Consider the following 23983-nt stretch of genomic DNA (forward strand, 5'->3'; position numbering starts at 1 on the left):
CCTGTAAAGGTGTGTGGGAGGTGTGAGGGAAAATTCCAGTACGTTAACTTAATGATGGTTTACTTGATAAAATGGAATAACTACAAGTCTGTAAATACATGTCTGCATGTTGGTCCTGAGCATTTCTACTGTCAGGTACCAGACAGAAGCTGTACTGAGTAACTGCATTAACATGAAGCTGCACCATATTAAAAGACGTATTTTACGTAGCAGAGTCAGTCCGCTTCATAACTACTCAGTATAACATTTTCCACCTTACCAGAAATTCAGAATCTAGTCCTGAAAATCTCATATTAAAATCCAGCTGTTTTGATCCTAATTGTTTCAAGTTACCTAGTTCTTATACAAATGGGGTGTGTCAATACATCCATGAATCACATTGCTGAGCATCTGCACAAGGGTACGCATCATTCTAAGTAGCTTTGCACGGCTGTGCATGAGCAGCAGCGAGTGCATGAACACACTTTCAACCTCCTTCTACCTCCTTTTTAGGGGTAAACTGGGTGCATGTGCAGTTGGTCAGTGCATGCACCTGATTGTTGTGCTGACTTGCCCCAAGTTCAGTGTGTTAGCTGCCTGATTGTGTCATGCCACACTTCAGGGAGTGTGGTTCTAACCAAGGAATATGAGTTTCATAGCTATTTGTCCATCCTAACTTAAACCTCTCAGTGAACATGTCTTCTGCTAGAGCTCATGGTAGCTCCACTAGCTGGTGTGATAGAGAGAATGCATCTTTCTGTACCTTTGGCAGACCTCATACCAGGTCAGGGTGGAGCAAATGAATGAAGGACCATTCAAGAACACTGATCGTTGAACCCAAGTGGGTGATGAGTTGACATTAGTCTCTGGAATACCACTCAGTGGAGACCAGTGGAGACACTGCTGCAACACTCTTCAAAGGCGATAACGTGATTGGTTTGCTTGGTAAGTCACAGACTTTTAGCAGAGCTATCCAGAGTTCTACAGTAAGTATGATTTTCCAGTTCTACTGCAGTAATTAATATGTTTTTTAATCCACCAAGTGTACTTATAGACTGTGGAGCGTATTAAAAAATTCTGTTTACTTCAGTGTGAACGTACTTAACTGCGATGTAAATCTAAAATACTTGCTATGGCATGACCATGATTACTGCAGGAATTAAGCTGTATTTTACCAGAAGTGTAGCTACAGTATGGCTGGGTGAAGGGGAGACTGCCCTGGGTGGAAGGCGCTAGGGGAGCAAAAGTATCAGTTGCAATGGGTCAGTGTTGCAGTAGTGGCATTCAGAAATAATACTATAAATTGTGGATCGTGGTCAGAGTTGAAGTTCTGAATTACTCTGTGGGTGACATTTAACTGCAGCAAGTTGCTTGTTAAATGTAACAAGCATATTGTGTTGTAGTTTTAAACAGAAGACCTGTTATGGGGGGGGGGGGGGGTCCTCCTTAGCTCTGAAAGAAGACATTAAGCCATTTTTTTTTTGCTCTTCACCTTAAAGTTGAGGGATATCATATTAGACAGCTGCACCAGGCATTAAGTAATCTAGTCAAAGCTTTGTTTCTTAATATCCTAAGTATAGTGACTGACGTTGAAGGATAGTGCTGATTTCTACTGCAAAAGGACATACCAACTGGAGACCTGTATAGCTTGCATTTTAATATAAAGCTTTAACCATGAAAAGCTGAAAGAAGAAGAACAACTGTGCCTGTTGTCTGCTGCTACATTACCATTTTTACATTTCAGGTCATCTGAATAAATCTGCAGTGAATACTCCATATGTATAACTGAGGTGTGAGTGAATTGGAAAAAGTAAATTAAGAATTATATTTTTGTACAGCATTAATAATGGTTATTCTATCTACTTCCTAATGGTTATTCTATCTACTTCCCTGAGGTTAGGTAGCATGGCATTGATGATGCACTGGAAACTTCCAAAAGTCTTTCCAGCTTCTGCAAATTATATATTAAGAGGTACTACAAACATTGGGCGTTCAGAAGGGATATATTACATTATTTATTAGACATGACTTCTGTTGGTAGGACAACATTTTTCAGGAGTGTCTACTGCTAAAAGAAATAACTTAACAGAAAAACAAGCAGTTATTACAAATATTAAGTAAATATATTACCTAAGGAATGTGCAGTTAATTGTATCCAATTCATTATTGCTTACTGATTTTCAGCCACAGCAACAGGTGCATGAATCTAGCCCTCCTGAAATTAACTGCCTGCAAAGTTGCCATGGCTGCCAAGTTCTTAGCCAATAAGAATATCAGTACCTCCTTCACCCTCCCCCACGAAGCGTGTGATGCTTCTGAATGTATCCATTGCAGAAGGTCAGAAGTGCTTGTAAAATATTTATTTGCAATGGATTCATCCATTTTCTAATGGTATACATCACATTTTTAATTCAAGTTCCAGTTCTTTGCTAGTTAGTTGGAAGACAAGAAAGATAATTAATAAATCTGCCCAACTTGCTCTCACCTGGCAGCTTCTTCATGGTTACAGGATTACATTTTTGACTTCCCAATTAGAAATTAGGGAGGCAGAGTATGGGAGAGGGTTTTTATCAATTTTCCAGCACTGCATTTAGTCTGGTAACAAATAGGAAGGGAAGGAAAGGATTATACAGATTATATCAGAGCAGGGGTGTAGCCAGAGAGAGATTTACATTTTGTACTCAAACCTGATGTTGCTGCCACCACTACCCACCTATCACTTTAAAAATGTACTCAACCCTCAAAATGCTACACCCAGATACATGGGAAGAAGCACGTTATTTTCAACTTTTGCACTTTATTTCCATAAAAAGCTATTTTTAGAGGTGTATTCCTTTTGCACAAGAGTACTTTGTATAGAGCTATACTGCGAATATTCATTTACATAGTTCTAAACACTCTGTGCTTTTTGAGTGTTGACATTTCCAAGAGATTCTCAGAATAAAATGTACTCATTTCAGTGCACTAGATTATGCCTAGCTACACCCTTGTATCAGAGTATGACAACTGCAGTAACCAATCTTAAGAAGTCATACACACAATCAAGGATTTTTATTCACCTTTATCCCTTTCATTTCCTTATTCACAGACCTGGAAAAGACCACCACCTCTTCGTGAGGAAGAAGGCATAGCTGGTCTTCTACTCCTTAAGTACAGGTCACCACCAAGAAAAACAAAGGCAGTAATAAAAAGGAAACCATAAAATTAAAAAATGAATCATGCCATCAATTAAAACTATTGAAGAAATGAAAATTAGCTCTGTAGTGAGACTTAGAGCACAACAATATCAGAAATGTATCCAACACATTCCTGCCAACATACAGCTAAAGTGCCACAAACAAATAATATTATCAATAATGGCGCACAGCGACGGTTATCCTATCCCACTCCACAAAGGGGGATCCACCACGGATCCTGGAAACTACCGCCCCATTAGCCTGACGAGTCTGGACTGCAAGGCCATGGAACTTATAAACAAAGACATCGGTAATCTCCAAACTCTGGACCCCACCCAGTTCAGGTTTGTAAAAGGCAGAGCATGTCTCCTAAACCTAACTTCTTTGAAGCAGTCATCAAAGCCGTAGATGAGTGTAAGGTGGTTCACACAGCCTATCTAGATCTTGACAAGCCTTTCGACACCTTCCCCCACTCTGGAATTATAGATAAACTCACTAAATTAGGTATAAATCCCTATGTCACAAGATGGGTTGCCAACTGGCTCACTGACAGAACCCACACTGTGAAAGTAGCAGACTCCAAATCCGACTTCATACCAGTGACAAGTGGAGTACCACAGGGTTCAGTCCTGGGTCCTCCTGTTTGGTATCTACTTCTCGGAAATACAGGCTAATACAGAAGGACTTTGGCTAATGAAGTTCGCAGATGACTGCAAACTAGGATATAATCAAAACTCCTAACGATGTGGACATCCTACAAAAGGGCCTCACTGAGACAGATGCCTGGTGTCAAAGCCATGGCCTCAAGTTCAATGCCAAAAAGTGCATTGTCATCCCTTTTGGTAAAAACTCTGTACCCATGAACTACCACATAGGCGGTAGTGTACTTAACACCGAAAGTGTGATAAGAGAACTTGGGACACAGGTGGACAGTAGTCTCTCCTTTGATAATCACGTCTCCACAGTAGTCAGGAAATCCTTCTACGTGGCACACCTCATCACAAAAGGTTTCTCATCCAGGAAAAAAGAGGTCATTGTTCCTCTCTACTCGTCACTCATTAGAACCATTATAGAGTACAACTCACCTTTTGGTATGTACCTCACAAGACATCTACAACAACCGGAAAGACCGCAGAAATACCTCACAAAGAGGATTACTGGCCTCAAACAGATGCCCTACACAGACTGTCTTAAAAATCTCCCAGCTTTACTCCATCGCATATCGCCTACTCAGAGGCAATCTCTGCCTAACATACAAAGCTATGTCAAACCCAGAGCTGTTGGACATGCCCCACTTAAAGAAATCCCAATCCCTTTGAGCTACACGCTCTAGGGACCTAAACCTTGTCACCACAATAAACAGAACTTGGTGGAGGGATAGATTCCTGTCCCAGAGACTTCCCATACTCTGGAACAAACTACCTATCTATATCAAACAAAGCTCCTCGTTAGCACTCTTCAAGAAAAAATCTTGATGATTGGATGGGAGATAGGAAATTCACCCCGGGGATCACTTCTGCCACTCTGCTCAACAGGGACACAGGAAAATAATTTACTTGGGTGGCGAAAGCCAGGGTACCTTTTTAGCTAGGCTGATATAGGCCCTAGGGCCAGTAGCCTAGTATATACCTATGAACCTATGAATAATATGTCTGCAAGAAATGCGTCTTAGTTCTGCAGTGAACTCCAGTATTACAAAGGTGTCAAACTGTACGTTTACATACCAGTTATACTGCTTTGATAAATGCTTGTTGTCATACATTGTATTATTGTCAGGGAAAAAGTACCAGATTAAAATATCACTCCTCATTTTTGCTGTGAAATAAAAACATAAGGACGGCGCAGTGGTGCAGCAGTAGCGTTGTCGCCTCACAGCAAGAGGTTCTCTGGTTCAATTCTCGGCTGGGGTGCCTTCTGTGTGGAGTCTGCATGTCCTCCCTGCATTCGTGTGGGTTTCCTCCGGGTGCTCCGGTTTCCTCCCACGTTACAAAGACATGCATCTGGAGCCTTTCTCCCCGGGCCTCCACTGAAAATTGGCTTCGTTCCAAGTCGGACTTTCCCGGTTAACAAATGTTGAATAAAATAAATAAAATAAATAAACATTTCCATTGAAATACTTGCTAACCCTTTTCTTACCTTTTGCCTTGTCCCCTCCACCATATCCAACAGAGACTGAGTCAACTCAGTTTAGGAGAAAGATCACCCCCTTTACACTGCCCATCATGGGAGTTGTTTACAGGGGAGTTGTTTACAGGGTGACTGCGGCGGCTGCAACCCTGAGGGCACCTCATGGCAGGACAGCCTGGAAAACCAGCAAGCTGCACTTCAGCACTTGGTGGACACTGCAGTTGAAAGGGCTGTGGAGAGGAGGTGGGGCCTATATCTAGGTCCCCTTCAGCAGGTGCAAGACTTATTCCAATCAGCATTGACCACTGAGAAATCGGAGGTTCTGACACTCACACCATCAGGGTCACCCCCCCCCCCCAAAAAAAAAAAAAAACAAAACCATCAGGGCAGAGAACAATCTCAGGGTTTCCAGACCTGTCTGCATACATCTCAACCTCTTGGCACAAAAAATGTGGACAAAGCCAAAAATAACAGGGAGACAAAGCCCCAATATAGGGACAGATTTTAAACATTGCTGTTATAAACTTAGAAAGTAGGTGTGGTTCTACCCAAGAAATATGAGTTTCAAAGCTATACTTTCATTCTAACTTGAACCTGGCAGTGAACATGTCTTCAGTTAGAGCTGAGGGTAGCGCCCCAAGCTAGTGTAGTAGGGATACCACATCTTTCTGCACCATTGTCAGGCCTGATACCAGGCCAGGGTGGAGCAAGTGAATGAGGGTACATTTAGGAAAACTGATCTTTGAACCCAAGTGGCTGATGAGGTGACACTAGACACTGGAATCCCACGCAGTAGAGAGCAGTGTAGGCACTGTTGTGACATTCTTGAAATAAGATAATGTGATTGGTTTGCCTGGTGGGTCAGAGAAATTCAGCAGTGCTATCCAGAGTTCTGCAGTAAGTATGATTTTCCAGTACTACTGCAGTAATTAATATGTTTTTTACTCCACCAAGTGTATTTGGGTCTATGTTGCTTGCTCAAAATCCCAAAATCAAGAACAAGCAACCTCGACACCCATAAGAGCAAAACTGCCCTACCACAAAAGTGCATTATTGCGAAAGCTGGTTTTCCAAACCGGCAAAAAACAAAACAAAAAAAATCAGTATTTTGCAGGGGGCAAGCCCACCTGCATCCCCCATGTGGAGGGCTGCACCCCCCTCTACTTAAATATACCAAGTCCGAGATCGCACTACAGTGCAATATTCCCATTACTCGCTTTATGCAGATCTGCATGCAGACCGGTCGAGCTTTCATAAACTCGATCATATGGGGTTGGCCATATGAAGTTTGAGATTGTGGGAATTCGACCATTTGCAGCAGACCCGTGTATTTATAGACTGTGAAACGTATCAAAAATTTCTGTTTACTTCCAAATGTACTTAACTGCAATGTAAATCTAAAATGCATGACCATGATTATTGCAGGAATTAACATTTGTTTTACCAGAAGTGTAGATATGGCTAGGTGAAGGGGAGAGTGTCCTGGGTGGAAGGTGCTAGGGGAGCACAGTCGTCAGTTACAATGGGTCAGTGTTGCAATACTGCCATTCAGAAATGATAGGAGTTGGCATAATGGTTAGGGTGCTTACCTCCCAGACTCATCATACAGGTTTTGAGTCTCAGCTTTGAAAGGCAATTGACAAGGCTTAAAATGACCCAAAAGAGCAGTTAGCCTACTACAAAAATAAATTTTTACAGGAGGATCCACAGTCTAAACACTGTTCCTTATGGATCACCTAACCTTAAAGCCCTTTGTCTATACTCTGTCTCCTATAGGTTAGTGACAGGCAATCTATGCTTGGCATACATTGCATCTGTGGATCCAGCTCTGAGGGACCTTTTGCAGCTATCTACATCAGAGCCCCAGTCAAACCCAGTGTGCCTGTGATGTAGTCAGGGCGTTATCTATGTACATCAGAGCCCCAGTCAAACCCGGTGTGCCTGTGATGTAGTCAGGGCGGTATCTATCTATCTACATCAGAGCCCCAGTCAAACCTAATGTGCTTGCGATGTAGTCGGGGTGTTATCTATCTACATCAGAGCCCCAGTCAAACCCATTGTGCCTGTGATGTAGTCAGGGTGTTATCTGTCTACATCAGAGCCCCAGTCAAACCCAGTGTGCCTGTGATGTAGTCAAGGCATTATCTTTCTACATCAGAGCCCCAGACAAACCCAGCATGCCTGTGATGTAGTCAGGGCGTTATCTATCTACATCAGAGCCCCAGTCAAACCCAGTGTGCCTGTGAAGTAGTCAGGGTGTTATCTGTCTGCATCAGAGCCCCAGTCAAAACCAGTGTGCCTGTGAAGTAGTCAGGGTGTTATCTATCTACATCAGAGCCCCAGTCAAACCCAGTGTGCCTGTGATGTAGTCAGAGCATTATTATCTATCTACATCAGAGCCCCAGTCAAACCCATTGTGCCTGTGATGTTGTCAGGGCGTTATTATCTATCTACATCAGAGCCCCAGTCAAACCCAGTGTGCCTGTGATGTAGTCAGAGCATTATTATCTATCTACATCAGAGCCCCAGTCAAACCCATTGTGCCTGTGATGTAGTCAGGGCGTTATTATCTATCTACATCAGAGCCCCAGTCAAACCCATTGTGCCTGTGATGTAGTCAGGGCGTTATTATCTATCTACATCAGAGCCCCAGTCAAACCCATTGTGCCTGTGATGTAGTCAGGGCGTTATCTGTCGACATCAGAGCCCCAGTCAAACCCATTGTGCCTGTGATGTAGTCAGGGCGTTATTATCTATCTACATCAGAGCCCCAGTCAAACCCATTGTGCCTGTGATGTAGTCAGGGAGTTATCTGTCGACATCAGAGCCCCAGTCAAACCCAGTGTGCCTGTGATGTAGTCAGAGCATTATTATTTATCTACATCAGAGCCCCAGTCAAACCCAGTGTGCCTGTGATGTAGTCAAGGTGTTATCTATCTACATCAGAGCCCCAGTCAAACCCAGTGTGCCTGTGATGTAGTCAGGGCGTTATCTGTCGACATCAGAGCCCCAGTCAAACCCAGTGTGCCTGTGATGTAGTCAGGGCATTATTATCTATCTACATCAGAGCCCCAGTCAAACCCAGTGTGCCTGTGATGTAGTCAAGGCGTTATCTGTCGACATCAGAGCCCCAGACAAGCCCAGTGTGCCTGTGATGTAGTCAAGGCGTTATCTGTCGACATCATGGAGCTGGTTCACAGTTTGGTATGACGCGTCGAATAGTATACGGCTACTTAGTTGGTATGCAGCACTTGGTGGTGTCCTGCTGAAGGCATGGGAAAATACACAGCGAACCTACCACAAACACTACTTCATATTGAGATATATCAGCATAAGTTCTTATACCTGTTCTTGTGACATTGTGCAATATAGTGTGCAACAGCTCTCTGGATTCTCTTTTGTGTTTATCTGCATATATTTCATTGTATGGTTGTGTTCACCTGCAGTTTCACTGCATGGCACAATTGACGTACAGAATTGCTGCACAGCTCACTTACATATATGAAGTGTTGTGGCTGCACAAAACCACTACTTGTCTTTATCTGGCACTGTGCCTCTGAATCTTGACCTAAATAACAGTACAGAAGAAGTATAAAAGTGAAGTTAATATTGCTAAAGCTATTTAGGTAAACATATTTACCTTGACACAGAGATGCAATCAAGCCTCAACTGCTGTCATATTAATAGTTAAATTTGTTACTGGTGTCTGAAAACGTTAGTAATTAAAGCTGCTTCTCTGCTAAGCCCTAAAATATTGCTCAAAATATTTTGACCCTGGTTGTCCCACAATATCTGGTATCAGGACAGTTACATTCCAAAAATGTTATAGTCTAACAAGCTATAAGAATGATGTTGACCAAAACAGCTGCCAAAAACTATGCAACGTATCATACAGTCAAAAGGATATAGGTGTATTCCAAACTTAGAACAAGTTTGCCACCAAAAAGCTGGGCTGTTGTACAGTGAGGCATACCTCTCAACCTGCAGACACTGAAAATAGGGACAAAGGCCTTCAAAAAAGGAACGTCCAGCTAAAAATCTGGACATCTAATGCTTCCAGTAGGAATGAGGGATATTACTCAGAAATACATTTTTTAAAAAAACAGGGAGTGACAAAAATGTTAGCACATAATCAAAGAAACATTGTAAAATCTGTAAACTTGAATGAAAGGTATCACAAAATTCAAGCACACAAAGGTCATTTGTGCTTCAAAAAAGGGGGGTTATAGGATGTGTGTCCTCTAAATTATTGTTGCCACTAGTTTACTGGTCATGTGGTATATTTTTTTGTGTACTGGGTAAGGAAAAGTGCCAACAGCTTGTTGTATGTGATCACAACAGACGACAGTGGGATTTTACCCTTTTCACAATATAGTTTGAATATACACACACACACACACACACACACACACACACACACACACACACACACATATATATATATATATATATAGTTGGTATATATAATTAGCAGAGGGTGTGGGTATGCTTCCCAGTGTTTTTGTTGTATTTTTTATTTACTATAACAATCTTATGGGGTCCATCTTGTATGGTTCAATCAATTATTCATAGGTTCATAGGTTCATACTAGGCTATCTGCCCTAGGGCATTTATAAGCCTAGCCAGAATGTGTTTGGCTTTCGCCACCCATTTTAAATTAATTTTGCTATGCCCTTTTTCGAGGTTAGTATAGTGTGCCTCTGTCTAACAGTGACACAGAAGTGATACCCGGGGTAAACCAACAATCTCCCATCCACTCATCAAGATTCCTCTTGAAGAGAGTCAGTGAGGGACTCTGCCTAACCTGGACTGGGATTTTATTCCAGAGTGAAGGGAGCCTCTGGGTTATGAATCTGTCCCTCCAGCATGTCCTATTTATTTCAGTGCTGAGGTTCAAGTCTCTCTGAAGGGCTTCACACCCAAACTTGTATTTCCATCAACTCAGCTTGAGCTGCCTATTTAGTTACATGGAAGGTGCCCTGTAGCATTGAAAAACGGGCAGCTGTTATATCATGCCATATACAAGTATAGAAAGGCCGCTTGTCCCCCAATTTCCTATATGTGGGCCATACAAACCGTAAAACATCCTTTACAATATCCCTGTCCACTCTAAATATAGCAAGGATTTGTTGAGAATCAAAGCTATAATGAGTTATTTTTTGTTTACATCTGCGCCTTCTGGATGTTGAGTGACACTGGCCACCTACGGTTTTAGCTTGTACTAAGAAATAGCTAGGCTGGCAGCAATGACAGGCGTCTTTTCCATATGCAAAGTAGGTACAAAAGGAGTGATTTTACCTTTTATATTATCTCTGCATGCAGTGCTGAAATGCATCGCGAAATGGCTACAAATCACAAACAGGAGGTCAGGGAGCTCACCGACATAAAAAGGCCTAAAGCATTTCTCACTTGTATCACATCATCTCTTCATTTCAGAGTTTCATTGAAAGCTGCTAAACATAAGTACAACTAACCTCTACGAATCTTGCCAAAGTTGCACTTTTTTTTTTTTTTTTTTTTAGCATAACAGGACACACGTTATTATGCCTCTACCTGTATAGTCATAATATAATATTGCAGTTAAAAAAACACTTTATAAAATAAAGTATTAACTTCTTTAGAAGAGAAATCAGAGCATTTTCCGGCCTCTAAAAGGCAATAAGATGGCATGGTAGTACATCTGAAAGTCGACAATGTATTTTATTAAGATATGAACTCAATCTGATAAAGTCTGCCTTTTTAACTCCATTTGAAGATGTAATTCTCAAATGCCTCTTATTTTAAAGCATTTGTATACTTTAAAGCAGGATTAAAGAAGTTAAGTTATTTTTAAACTCTACAAAACAAAAGTCATTTTGACCTTCTAGAAATTTCTAAATGTGCAACTTCACTTCAAGTTTAAAAAAAATCTCTCTATCTGGGGTATGTTCTATCACATTTCTCCAGTGTTTAAGCTTAATTTTAAAACATGGTAATTGACTAGCTTTGTGGCATAGGAGGAGAATGCCCTGACCAGAGCTCAGGTAACGTCTTTATGAATATGAATATATTCACTATATGAGCTGACTGCAGACAATAAGGAGTAATGATACAGATCCTGTACATCACCCTCAGGGAGAGAACTGGCATGTGGAAAATAAGGGCGCCAAGTCCATCTAAAATCCCTGCTGGAGACCCAGGATCAAGTAAGGTATTTGTTTTCAAAGGGACAGAGCTGTTGATAGGGCTTGTAGAAGTGGGAAGAATGCCCTTGCAGACATCCATCGCATGCCAGTCTATTGGCACATAGTAAGTATGCAGAGAAAAGAATGACATGAAGTAAGCAGAAACCTCTAATCTCTTGCAAATAGTACTGCCTTGTCTATTACAGTACCCTTTCTGCCATAGGAATAAATGGCTTGTTGGACTGTAACTTCTTCAGGGGTGAATATGCCCAATTGGTGTATGACAGGGAGGCTTGACAGTTACATGATTTCAGATTTCAAAATTAGACCAAAAATGGTACTGACTGAAGTTTTGTTTCATTATTTACACAGTCTAGCACGCCAAAAATCGCCAAACAGATGTTATCTCACTTAAAGAATTTCAACGTGTTTCCAAAAGGCATGCCTCCAAACTGCTCACAGTGGTAAGGAATGTTGTTCTTACTCGAAATTAAATTGCTAAGTGCATACGACCCTCTCTTGGATAAATAAACGACATAGTCTCAAACACTGATTTCTTTCTGGTATGGAAAACAAGTTAATTTTGCAGGACCAGTTTATGGGCAGATGAAATCCATGAGGGAGTTTGAGTGCAAACCTTAGAAATACATACACAGACTGTGAAAATATAAATGCACCCAACAAGTACTTTACATTTTCCTTTAGAGCGAATACAAGCAGAAAGGCACTTCAAGGGAATGTTTCCGTACTCTTTCTGCCCTTTACAGAGACTTGCCTGGTCTACTCAAACAATGCTCTTTTTCTTTCCAACAAACATCTTTATTAAATTTTCACATATGACATATGCAATCTTACATTTATATAAATGAAAAACAAACAAAATGATACCACTTTAGTAGCAAACAGTATACATCACAGACACCATTGAAACAACTGTAGTTGCAAACATTACACATCACTTATAATCCATCCGTTGTCAGTTAAGCATTATATGGCTTATTCAAATCCTGCCTCTTAAACCTCATTCCTGCTCTGTATATATTGTTCCCACAATTCCCATTTTTCCTATGTAACTTGCTCCTTCCCTTTTCTAAAGATCCCCATTCCAGTCGTTTTATCTCTGTTACTATATTCACCACTTCTACTAAAGTTTGTCTAGACTTTAATTTCCATTTTCTAGGAATTTATTTTTGGCAGTCACCATAATTAGACTCAGCAAGGCTTTACTATGTCTAGGAAATTCTGATTCTGTATCCTAACTCAAAAAAATCATCTCTCCAGTCAGTTCAATCCACCCGCCCAGCATCTCCGACATAGCAGCCGACAGGGAATCCCAAAAGTCTGCCAGCTTATCACACCTCCCAAAAATATGTTCCCAGCTACCTCTTTCTTTCCCATCACACCTCCAGCATTTGGTATCCACCTGAGAAAAAATTCTTTGGCATCTACTTGGGGTATAAAATACCTGTATAAACATTTCCAGGCAAAAATCCTACATCTTCTTGACATTGCTGCATATTTGAGAGATATGCATATATCTCCCATTGTCTCTTTGTGACTTGCTTATCCAATCTCTCTTCCCAATCCTTTCCAAGCTCCTGTGATTCATTTTTATAATTATCATGCAATATTTTATATGCTTTCCTGATTATTCCTTTTTAATGGCAGCTTCTGTTCTAGAGTCTATTAAAAACTCTACCAGTGCTGCTCTTTCATTTAGAAGCCCCCTATTTCTTTCTCTTTGCCTATACTATGATATCAATCCTTGATAGGGATGACAATCTCTAACCTGCAGTTCAAATAAATCCTTGTCCTCTTCCCATTCTATTACCGTTCCCTTTCTAGTTATTTGCTCCCAATACCTTGGTTGCTTTGCCAGTTTTTTCCAATAAATTCCAGCCCCCTCTTGTCTATTATCTGTATCTCTGACTCAAGTCATCCCTATCAGCAAAATCTCTTTTTTTCCATTCTTGTACTGGTTTGGTTCTTAGAATACTGTCTGCTGTTTCATGAATAAAATACTCTGTATGATTTTTGTTGTTCCCCTAAAGAGTCTGCATCCAAAATCCCAATCTCTCCTTATTTCTTGAGCTTCCTCCCTGTATCAGCATCATTCCTTTCCACTTTGAATTATAGTTTTCTAGTTGTGCTATATACAAGAGCCTTAACTGTATTGCTACAAAATACCCCCTCAAATAGGGTAATCCTAGACTGCCTTATTCTAGTGGAATAATCAGCTTATCCCACTTGGCCCTTGCTGTCTTCCCTTCCCAGATAAATCCTTCAACTCTTTTTTAATTGCTATCCAAAGCTTCTCCTCTGGTTGATAAAAATATGCATGACCTGTGTTTAAGACTAAAGGGACTAGGATCCAACAAAACATACTTCATACAGGCTAATTTCATTACTAAACATTGACTATAAAATATTTATGTCTATAATTGCAGACAGAATCCAACAAATTTTACCCGGCTTTATTCATAATGACCAAACTGGTTTTATAAAAAACAGAAGTACTTTTGATAATATTAAAATAATTTTAACTACAATTTACTACACCAATAACACTAATAATAATTTAATGTTAGTAAGCTTAGATATCAACAGTGCTTTTGACACAGTTAAATGGAATTGCTTACTATTAATATTACAGGAATATAATTTTTCAGAAGAATTTCAACAACTTATAAAGAATCTCTATGATAAATCATTAGCTTACATTAAAATAGGCTCTTGCATGTCACAATCTATTCCGATAATTAAAGGAACAAACAGGGTTGGCCATTATCCCCACTGCTGTTCACAATGGTTATGGAACCTTTCCCAAATTATATAAGATCCAACAGTGATATAGTAGGAGTACAATTTAGTCAAAATTTAAACTCAAAAGTATCATTATTTGCTGATGACATTTTACTAACATTGAAAGACAACAAACATTGCTCTAGAATTATTATAAAAAAGTTGCTTAACAGCAATCTTTCTAAACTCATGCACATTATCAAGATAGTTTTCTGTTTAGCATTCTGTAGTTGCTCCTTTTCTTGTTTTGACAGATCCCCCCTATTTTGCAATACTTTATCATTGTCAATTCCCCGTAAATAATTCTTGTTACTGTTTAACCATATCTCCCTTTTATTGTATTTCCACCCCAGTTTTAAACTACACTTTAATTTTATCCCAATCTCTAGCTATGTTTTCAGAAGAAAATTCTATCTTCTCTAGTGGCTCCTGAATTAATTCCAAAAACCGAGTCCTTAAATTCTTTTGTTTTCAACTGATAGATGGGAAAGCGCCGCTATCTAATTTTTATTTCATTACCTTGATTTTTATTTTAGTTATTATTGGTGCATGATCTGAAATAGTTATTGGGTGCATTTCAAGATCTTCAATTAAGACCTTCAATTAAATGCACATGTTCCTGTGAGATATAAAATCTATCTAGCCTAGCGCAGTTTTTGTATCTTGGTGAGTAATATGTAAATTCATCCTGAACACTCAATACTGAATTCACATCTTCCACGCCAAACATTTGCATAAATTTCTTCAAAAATCTACCCTCCTTTGTTATATTTTTCCTTCTAGGCCCCCCGGACACATTTTCACTGTTAAAAACCAAATTACAGTCCCCACCTATAAGCAATATTCCTTTCTGAAAGCTGGTTATTTCTCCCAGAATTTTCTTTAGGTCCATTATAGCAGTTTCAGGGGGGATGTAAATACAGGGCAGTGTAATCCTCCTCCCTGTCCAGTAACCCCTTAGTACTATGTATCTCCCATTATTATCTTTTTTTCCTTCTTCTATCACTATTGGAGCTCCTCTTGCAATTAATATAAGTGCTCCTCTTTTCCTTTGCCCCAGATATTCTGCTGAATAACCATCCTGGAAACCATTTTTTATCAGATTCACATGTTCAATTCTTTCCAGGTGTGTCTCTTGTAGCATAGTTATTTGCACTCTACATATTTTAATATAGTTCACTACTCTTTCTTTTTTATATTTAATTGTAAGACCATTCAGACTGAAAGACATTACAGAAAGCATCATTTTCTTATATAGTTATTATTACCACCTTTTATGTATAACTGATTTTTTGTTAAATGTCTAGTTCTAACTTTTATGGTACCTGTATATACTATTTGACAGGTGGTCTTTTGTACAGTTGTTTCTTGTCATATCCATTTGTACCTATGGCACATCTTACATAACTTTATTTTTTTTGAAAGCCCTCAAACAGAACAAACACCGCCTCAAAAACCTCCTAAAACCTATTAACTTAAAAATAGCACTCAAAACTATGCACATCTTCAAATATTGAAGTTCTTGCTTCCTAATAAGAACAAAAGTTTTAAGTTGATAGCTACACATACAGGCTAAAGTTAACCAAAAAGGAAGGTTGGTCATGCTAAGATGCATAGTAAATCCCAACAATTATGACCAAGGAACAACCACGCACCAACTGTTTATCCAGTATTAGAAACAGCAGGAACAAACTCCATTTAGGTAAAAAATCAAGTAGTTTATTGCAGGTACCAGGTAAGCGCTTTTCACTACAGCTTCTTCAGACTGCAGTAGCACTCATGTGGTATATTTGGCCAAATGTCATGAATGTTGTTCATTCTGTATCGGGAAGACAAATAGAGCCTTCCAGACTAGAATAAGAGAGCATCTTTATGCTATTAGAATAGGCCATAATAACAACGCACTAGCCAAACATGTTAAAACAAGTGGAGAGGAACACACATTTAGTTTTATGGTTATTGACACTATTATCCCTATGGTAAGGGAAGGCGATATTAAAAACATCACGGAAAAAAAGGAGATCAATTGGATTTTGAAAATGAGAGCTGTTAAGGGTAAAGGTCTAAATGAAAGAGCCTCACTGAGACCCATCCTTAAATCAAGGCATTTAATTGCTAAATAGAAGTATAAAAGAAGTTATCCCAGATCATGGGGTGACATTTTAGATAAAAACTCCTTAATACATAGAGATTACTGTAATAACTTTATATTGTACGTTGTTAATATACCACTAGTTTAAACCATTAGGTCTTGTTTTTTATATTGTTTTATTTTACAATAATATTGACAGCATTTATAGTATGAGTAGCTGTGTTTCTCTTCATTTTTGTCATTACGAACAGAATAATACAGCATCTAAGTTTTTAGAAATGTATACTATTGATGCTTTTAGATGCGTATTTACTTCACTTTGCATAAGTAAGAACCGTAGAGATTTTTTAAATACTTATAGTGTTTGTATTTGAATATTTTGATAGAAGGTCTTATAGTTAGCAAATTAATCTATTTGTTGTATAATATTTATCTTGTTGAGAATGTTATTTAATTAGGTTCTAAAAAGCTAGTTAACTTTAAGACATTAATTAGATAATTGACTATGACATGTGATCTATATATAAGGTGATGCAAAGATTTTTTTAAAATGAAGAAGCTGTAGTGAAAGCGCTTACCTGGTACCTGCAATAAACTACTTGATTTTTTACTTAAACGGAGTTTGTTCCTGCTATCTCTAATACTGGATAAACTGTTGGTTTGTGGTTGTTCCTTGGTCATAATTGTTGGGATTTACAGTGCATTAACTTTATTTGGCCAAGAAACATTTGCGCCGCCGAGTGTGATTCTACTGTTTAGTTTTACTAAGATGCATAGTACAGACTGTGCTATTAGTAAGTGCTATTTGATTTTGAATTTCTTTATAGCTCTCCCAGTTGAGAAAACACTTGAATGCTTTCAGTAAACACTTTCTCCAAGCCACTTTTCTTTATCAAATTGTCTTATAGTGACATGAAAACCAGGCACAAAACTTCTAAGGGTGTTTTGTTTATCAGGAAAAAAGCCTTATAATATTCAATATTATTTTTCATTTACATGCTTTGTAATAAACTTGTTACTGGATAATGCCTGTGGTTTTAACACAGTCATTTCCCTATGCAAGCATGGATAAAAGTACACTGATTTTTCTTTTGTCATATTCTCTTAAAGGACAGCAATGGCATTCTATTATTAAATGCTCAACTTCTCTGTCCTTTTTCTCCCTATTTACTGTCCCTGCTATGAATAAACAACAATACTGAATTTAATAAATTTTAAAACAATTGTTTCTCTCCACTAGAACAGTACCTTATTGCACTGTGGTGGTTTCACTTCAAACAACTTTTATCCCACCCTGGAAAAGCTTGCTGTAGTCTCCAATTTACTGATGTCATCAAGGCCACTGAATACAGGTAGTTTTCTGGCCAATTCCCTCCAGAAACTGACATCACCATGACTGTCCTAAAAATCCATCAATGCTGTGATGTTACAGCTCCTTGGTCCTTCCCTTACCCATACAGAAAGTAAAGGCTAGAACAAGGAAACAGTACATGAGTCAAACCTCCTGCTGTGAGCTGTCAATCACAGCAGGTGATAGCTTAAATTACCTTTAGCACTCTGACAGTTAGGGAAGTTAGGTGTGAAGGGGGATGGGAGATGAGTCAAAGTAGTAAAATTCAGACATCACAAAATACTGCAGTTTAGCAATTCTAAAAAAAAGTAGCAGTAAAAAGCATTTTGAAAGTCTGTTCTGTGGCATTTGCACCGTTTGTGTTTTAAGTATTCACTGAATGGCATGAAATGTTACTTAAAACTAACTGACTGAAAGACAGCAGTGTATTCATGTAAAAATCAATGCAGTGACAAGAACTTTAGGAAGAAAGAGGCCTGTGTGATGTAATTTTTTTTACAGACAAACACTACTTTTTGGGATACCTAGAGGCAGCCTAAACAATCAGAATTACTTCGAGATGCCAGAACCCATGTGGTCAAACTCAGAAATTATGTATAAAAATATTTAAAAACCTGTAAATAGTCTCAGAGTGGTGTTAAAATGTAGGAAACACCAAACCATGATGAAATAAACATGTTTTTTGAGTCTGTGGGTGCGGTTTTCCTTTAACCAGACCCTTCCACTCTCACCCCATCTCCTCTCCTATTCTTTTTTTTTTATTGCAGTGCCTACATTTCTTAAAACTGAGCAAAGAAAAAGAGAGAAGAAGGATTAAAAAGAAAAAAATGCACCTGTTTATATCACTATCCCCATTGCATTTATAAAATGGAGAAACCTTTACCTCAGTAGCGTTGTAGCATTGTCGCCTCACAGTAAGATGCTGTCCAGTTTGATTCTCAACTAGAGAGTCTTCTGTGTGGAGACATCCATGAATGGGCGTACCTTCGTTGAAGGTTGTGCATCAGGGCTGGCAACTTGGCACGTAAAAATCAACTGCCAATCATTAGCGGACCGGAGTTCCGCTGTGGCGACCCCTAACCTGGAAAAGCCGAAAGACACAACATTATCTTTAAAGCTGTCACACCTGGGAAAACTCCTGATTGTTTTGTCCTAGCCAGTGGTAGCCTCTTTTCCAGTTACTGTTATTCTAGTTACTGTTAGCCACTAACCTCTGTTCTTTTTTTCTTTTCCCTCACCAGTCACCTTCCACCAGACTGTCTCCAATTTCTCCTTATCAGATTGTCTTCATGAAGACATGAAGACCAGCTGCAGAAATGCTACTTATATACGTACATGCAATTGCTAGAAAAAAAAGCCTCATAATATTCACTATTTTTCAGTTACTTGCTCTGTCCCTTAAAACAAAGGTCCTTAATCAGTCATTTCCCTATACAAGAATGAAAAAAGCACATTAATTTGAACTTTGCCATGACTTTTTAACCAGGCTCCCTTTTTTAAATCATTGCATTGCCTATATTTCTCAAAACTGTGCAAGAAGAAAAAGAGAAGGGGTAGAAAAAGAAAAACAACACCTGTTTACAATCCCCATTACACTTAAAAACAAATGCAAAGCAAACCATGCACCACAAATACAGTACTATTAAGAAAAGAAAGTGTTTCATTTGCAGCGTTCTCTCCTCTCTTCCCCTCCCCAAAGCATTTTCCGAACAATAATGACATGAAGTAGGGCATATACTTTAGAGTCTCCCACACATCAAACAAATTTTGAAAAAGTCCAATATTTCCAGATTTTCTTGTTCTGTCATATTTAACAAATATAATTATTACATTGTAATCCCACATTGTTACCAATTTTATTACTGTTCTTCTCTTTCACCCAAACCCGGTCTCTGCTTCATTTCCAATGTACTCTCGATTCTTCTAGTCAGCTCTTGTGCTCTCTTCCTTCTCTCCAACATTTACCTTTGAAATACTGGAAGAGGTTTCACAGGTGCAGTCTGTCTGTGGTCTTTATTACCAGAGGAACAAGAAGCAGAATCTCCTTCTGTTTAATCAAACAGTGCTCTTTTCTAAGCACTACATAACTGGCATAGCAGCAGCAAACAGCCATATTCTTCATCTTTACGGAGTTTACTCAGGGATCTAATCCCATTATGCAATAATATCTGTATTACAACCATTGTGAAATCTATTATCTGGCAAATGTGTAAAGGTAAGCTGTCTTTGTCTTTAATAGGTAGAGATGGGAAAGTTTCTGGATGTGAAATTGTTTAATTGCTTTCAAATTCAGTTATATGTTAATTCCAGAGGTCAGTATGTATTCCTTTCAGTTTAGGTCAGGCATTATTAAGACTGTGGGACAAAATCTCAAAGCTGTGGATCAGGCATATCTGTCAACACACTTAGAAGAATTTCAGATTCCATGGACAGTTAATTTTATGCATATGTTCATTCATATATTCTCATATGGTTTACAGAATATCATGAGTAAATAGGTAATACTTTCTTTGTGAAAATACTTCAGTTAGACCAAAATGGCAATAATGCTGCATCTGAAGAAATGCACCCTGAATGTTGGGTCTTTATCACTTCATTGAAGTGACACTTCAATGAACCGCATTTCATCAGAAATACCATTCATCGAATTCTGCTCATATGGGGGGCTGCACCCCCACGCCCCCTGCTAATTATATGTACTAACTCTGAGATCACACTACAGTGGGGAAAAATCAAATTTACCAGTCATCACTTTAATGCAATCTCAGTAAAAACTGTTTGACGAACAGCCTGTTCAATGCAATAGCACTGAAAATGCCATTCAATTAACTGATTTTTCGATGATGTGATAGGGGCCCCAGAATGTTGTGCTCCAAGTCTAAATGATCCAGTTGGGCTACTAATTAAGAGCTGAATTCTGATAAAGAGTAATGGCTACTCCATGTTGCGGTGAGATATTTTGCATTAGTTTTGGCAAGCTCAGCTGTGACTCCCTATTGGAATGCTCAGCTGTGACTCCCTATTGGAATGCTCAGCTGTGACTCCCTATTGGAATGCTCAGCTGCGACTCCCTATTGGAATGCTCAGCTGTGACTCCCTGTTGGAATGCTCAGCTGCGACTCCCTATTGGAATGCTCAGCTGCGACTCCCTATTGGAATGCTCAGCTGTGACTCCCTGTTGGAATGCTCAGCTGCGACTCCCTATTGGAATGCTCAGCTGCGACTCCCTATTGGAATGCTCAGCTGTGACTCCCTATTGGAATGCTCAGCTGTGACTCCCTATTGGAATGCTTGCATAGGGTTATATAAGGGTAGTTTTCCACATTCCTTTTTTTCTACATTTCTATGAAGTGATGGCTCCATATCTTCACTTGTAACACTCCAAGTGAAATGGTTTTATTATACATCGTAAATATTTAAATTATTTATTACTATCTCAGCTACATCCAAGACAGAATACATTTGAACAGCTTATTGGATGGATTCATAAACAACTGACTGCTAAAATGGAAGCAATTCAAAATGCCAAGGAGCCAAAAATTATTATTTTGATCTAAGTCAGAACACGTACATTCATTGTTGTCAGAAATGCCCTCCTTTTTCTGTATATTCCCCTAAAAGTAACTGAAGTCATACTCCAAGGAAGACAGTAGCAATGCCCAGTAATAGTCTGAGTTTAGGAAGGCCACACTGACATATTTATGGTAGCACAATGCTATTTCAAGAGTCAACACAGGTGTAATAGGGATTCCTAGTACAAAGTGCCCACCAGAGTCTTTGGTATCTGTTCATTGTCTGTCTGTCCCACAGCGGTTTGCCATTACCCACTGCAGCACTTCGTTTGGTCTGAAGCTTTCAGGAAGAACCAATAACTAGCACTGCTAGTTCCAGAAGTAGAAACACTAAGATCACATCGATAATGTCATACGGTTCACCTCTCCTCGTTCATGTCAGTACAGAATCCATAGCAAACTGTCATGGTTATACTGCTCTTTGTATAACCAGTTTCTGCATTCGTATTTCATAATATCAAACAATGTTCTTGAAGACATGCTGTTTGAAAAATGTTTGCACAGTGAGCTAAAATCTGGACTGAAATAACAGCTCAAACATTGCATTCTCTTTGGCCGATGTAGGCAAATGTATCATAAGCCCGTAATATTTTAAACAGTTTAGCTTTAGGATATACAAGCACAAAGCATATGTGTCATCAGCATCAAGGAAGCATACCAGGGAAACTAGGAGAGAAGAAAGTGATAAAGATCTGGAAGCTTCTGTTTAACAGTATTTTAAAAGGAAGAGAAACACCAACATCCTGGAAGAAAGCTGTTGTGACTGTAATACCTAAAGATGGTAAAGACCCATCAGATCCAGCTTCATATAGGCCCGTTTTGATTCTAAACCAGGATTATAAAGTGTTTATGTCTATAATGGCTATAAGAATTGCAAAGATGATGCCAAAATTGATAGATATGGATCAATGTGGGTTTGTAGAGGGGAGACAAACATTGACAACATTAGTAGAACAATGATGAGCCAGAGAAAATGAGAATATAAGAAAATACCACTGTTGTTGGTGGGTCTTGATGCAGAGAAAGCATTTGACAGAGTAAGCTGTGATTTTATGAATAGGGCAGTGGAAGCATTTGCATTCCCTAACACAATATCAAGATTAATCAGGTGGATAGTGAGGGATCGAAGGAGAAAATTAAAGTGTGTGGGGGGTCCTTTTTGAAAAGTACTGTTTGAACAGAGGAACTTGCCCCCCAGGGGTGTCCTCTTTCCCCTCTGTTATTCGCATTAGAACCATTAGGAAAGAAAATAAGGGACTTAGAAATTCAATGATATAATTGGTTTGGTAACCAAGAAAAGTTGGCTTTATTTGCAGATGATATTATTTTGTACCTGACAAAATCTGAAAAGGACATCTCAGTGCTGTGGAACATTCTGAGACAGTTTCAAGTCTTTTCAGGGTACAAAATTAATGATGATAAAACAAAGGCAATAGCTATAAACTATTTACCCACACACGTATTGGTTTAGTAATACCCACATTTATGGAGGCATGATAAAATGAAGCACTTAGGAGTATGGATTAAAACAAATTATGTTATGGCAGCTAAGGATATGTGGAAAGAGACTAAACAAAATATAATAGAAAAACTGAGAAACTGGAACCTCCATTTCATGGATATGGATTGCAAGACTCAAGGAGCAAAAATGATTTTAGCCCGTTTCATACACAGGTCAGACATATTTTTATTAACCACAATGTTATGAATAGCAATTAATAAAAGAGTTGAAGGATTTTTTTTTTCTGGGAGGAGAAGATGGCAAGAGTCACATGTGATAAGCTGATCCTTCCAATAGTACAATGTGGTTTTGGAGTAGCTGCTTTGAAAGGTTATTTCAGAGCTACACGGTTAAGGCTCATATACATAGCACAAGAAGAAAGCAAAAATTCAAAGTGGAAAGGGAAGATGACGAAGCAGGAGGAAGGTCAGGAAATAGAGAGAGAGACTGGGATTTTGAATGCAGATCCCTGAGGAAAATAGAGATAACTATGCAGAATATTAAATTCATAAAGTAACAAAAAGTACTCTAAGAACTAAACCAAAACAGGAATGGTGAAAGTAGATTCTGCCAAAAGGGCTGACTGTAGTTAGAGGTACAGAGAACAGGCAAGAGGGAATGGAATTTATTGGAGAAAACTGGCAAAGAAACTAAGGCAGCGGTCTCCAACCTTTTTTGCACCAAGGACTGGTTTCATGTAAGACAGTTTTCCATGGACTGGCCATTCGTGTGCACATAATAAAGTGCATATTTATTTATTTGACTTTTCAAAATAGTAATGATACCCTGGGTCTATAATACACAATAAGGTCCAGACCCCTGGGTCTATAATACACAATAAGGTCCAGACCCCTGGGTCTATAATACACAATAAGATCCCCAAAGCGTCATTTTCTTGTTTGATTCATTTGACATTTGTTTACCAGGAAGTCTTGACTGGACTAGAAGTCCATTTTCTGCCGGGATCCTGGGAGAAAACCTCCAAATTACAGTAAAAAGACAATTGACAATAATTACCAAAATAAAATTGTACAGTCTGCTTAACAGCATAACATTGATCTACTATGGCCAAGAGGTACGTAAACCTAATGGCAGCATTATTGACTTTCTGTCCCTGTTATTTGGCTCTGTCCAGCATACCTCTCAACTGTACAGATTTTCTCAGAATGTCCAGATTTTTGCCTCATATTTTTGGTCTGTTTCTCATAAAATTGTTTTG

This window comes from Protopterus annectens, chromosome 15.part0, assembly GCF_019279795.1.
Source record: "Protopterus annectens isolate FY-2018-M chromosome 15.part0, PAN1.0, whole genome shotgun sequence".
NCBI lineage: Eukaryota > Metazoa > Chordata > Ceratodontiformes > Protopteridae > Protopterus > Protopterus annectens.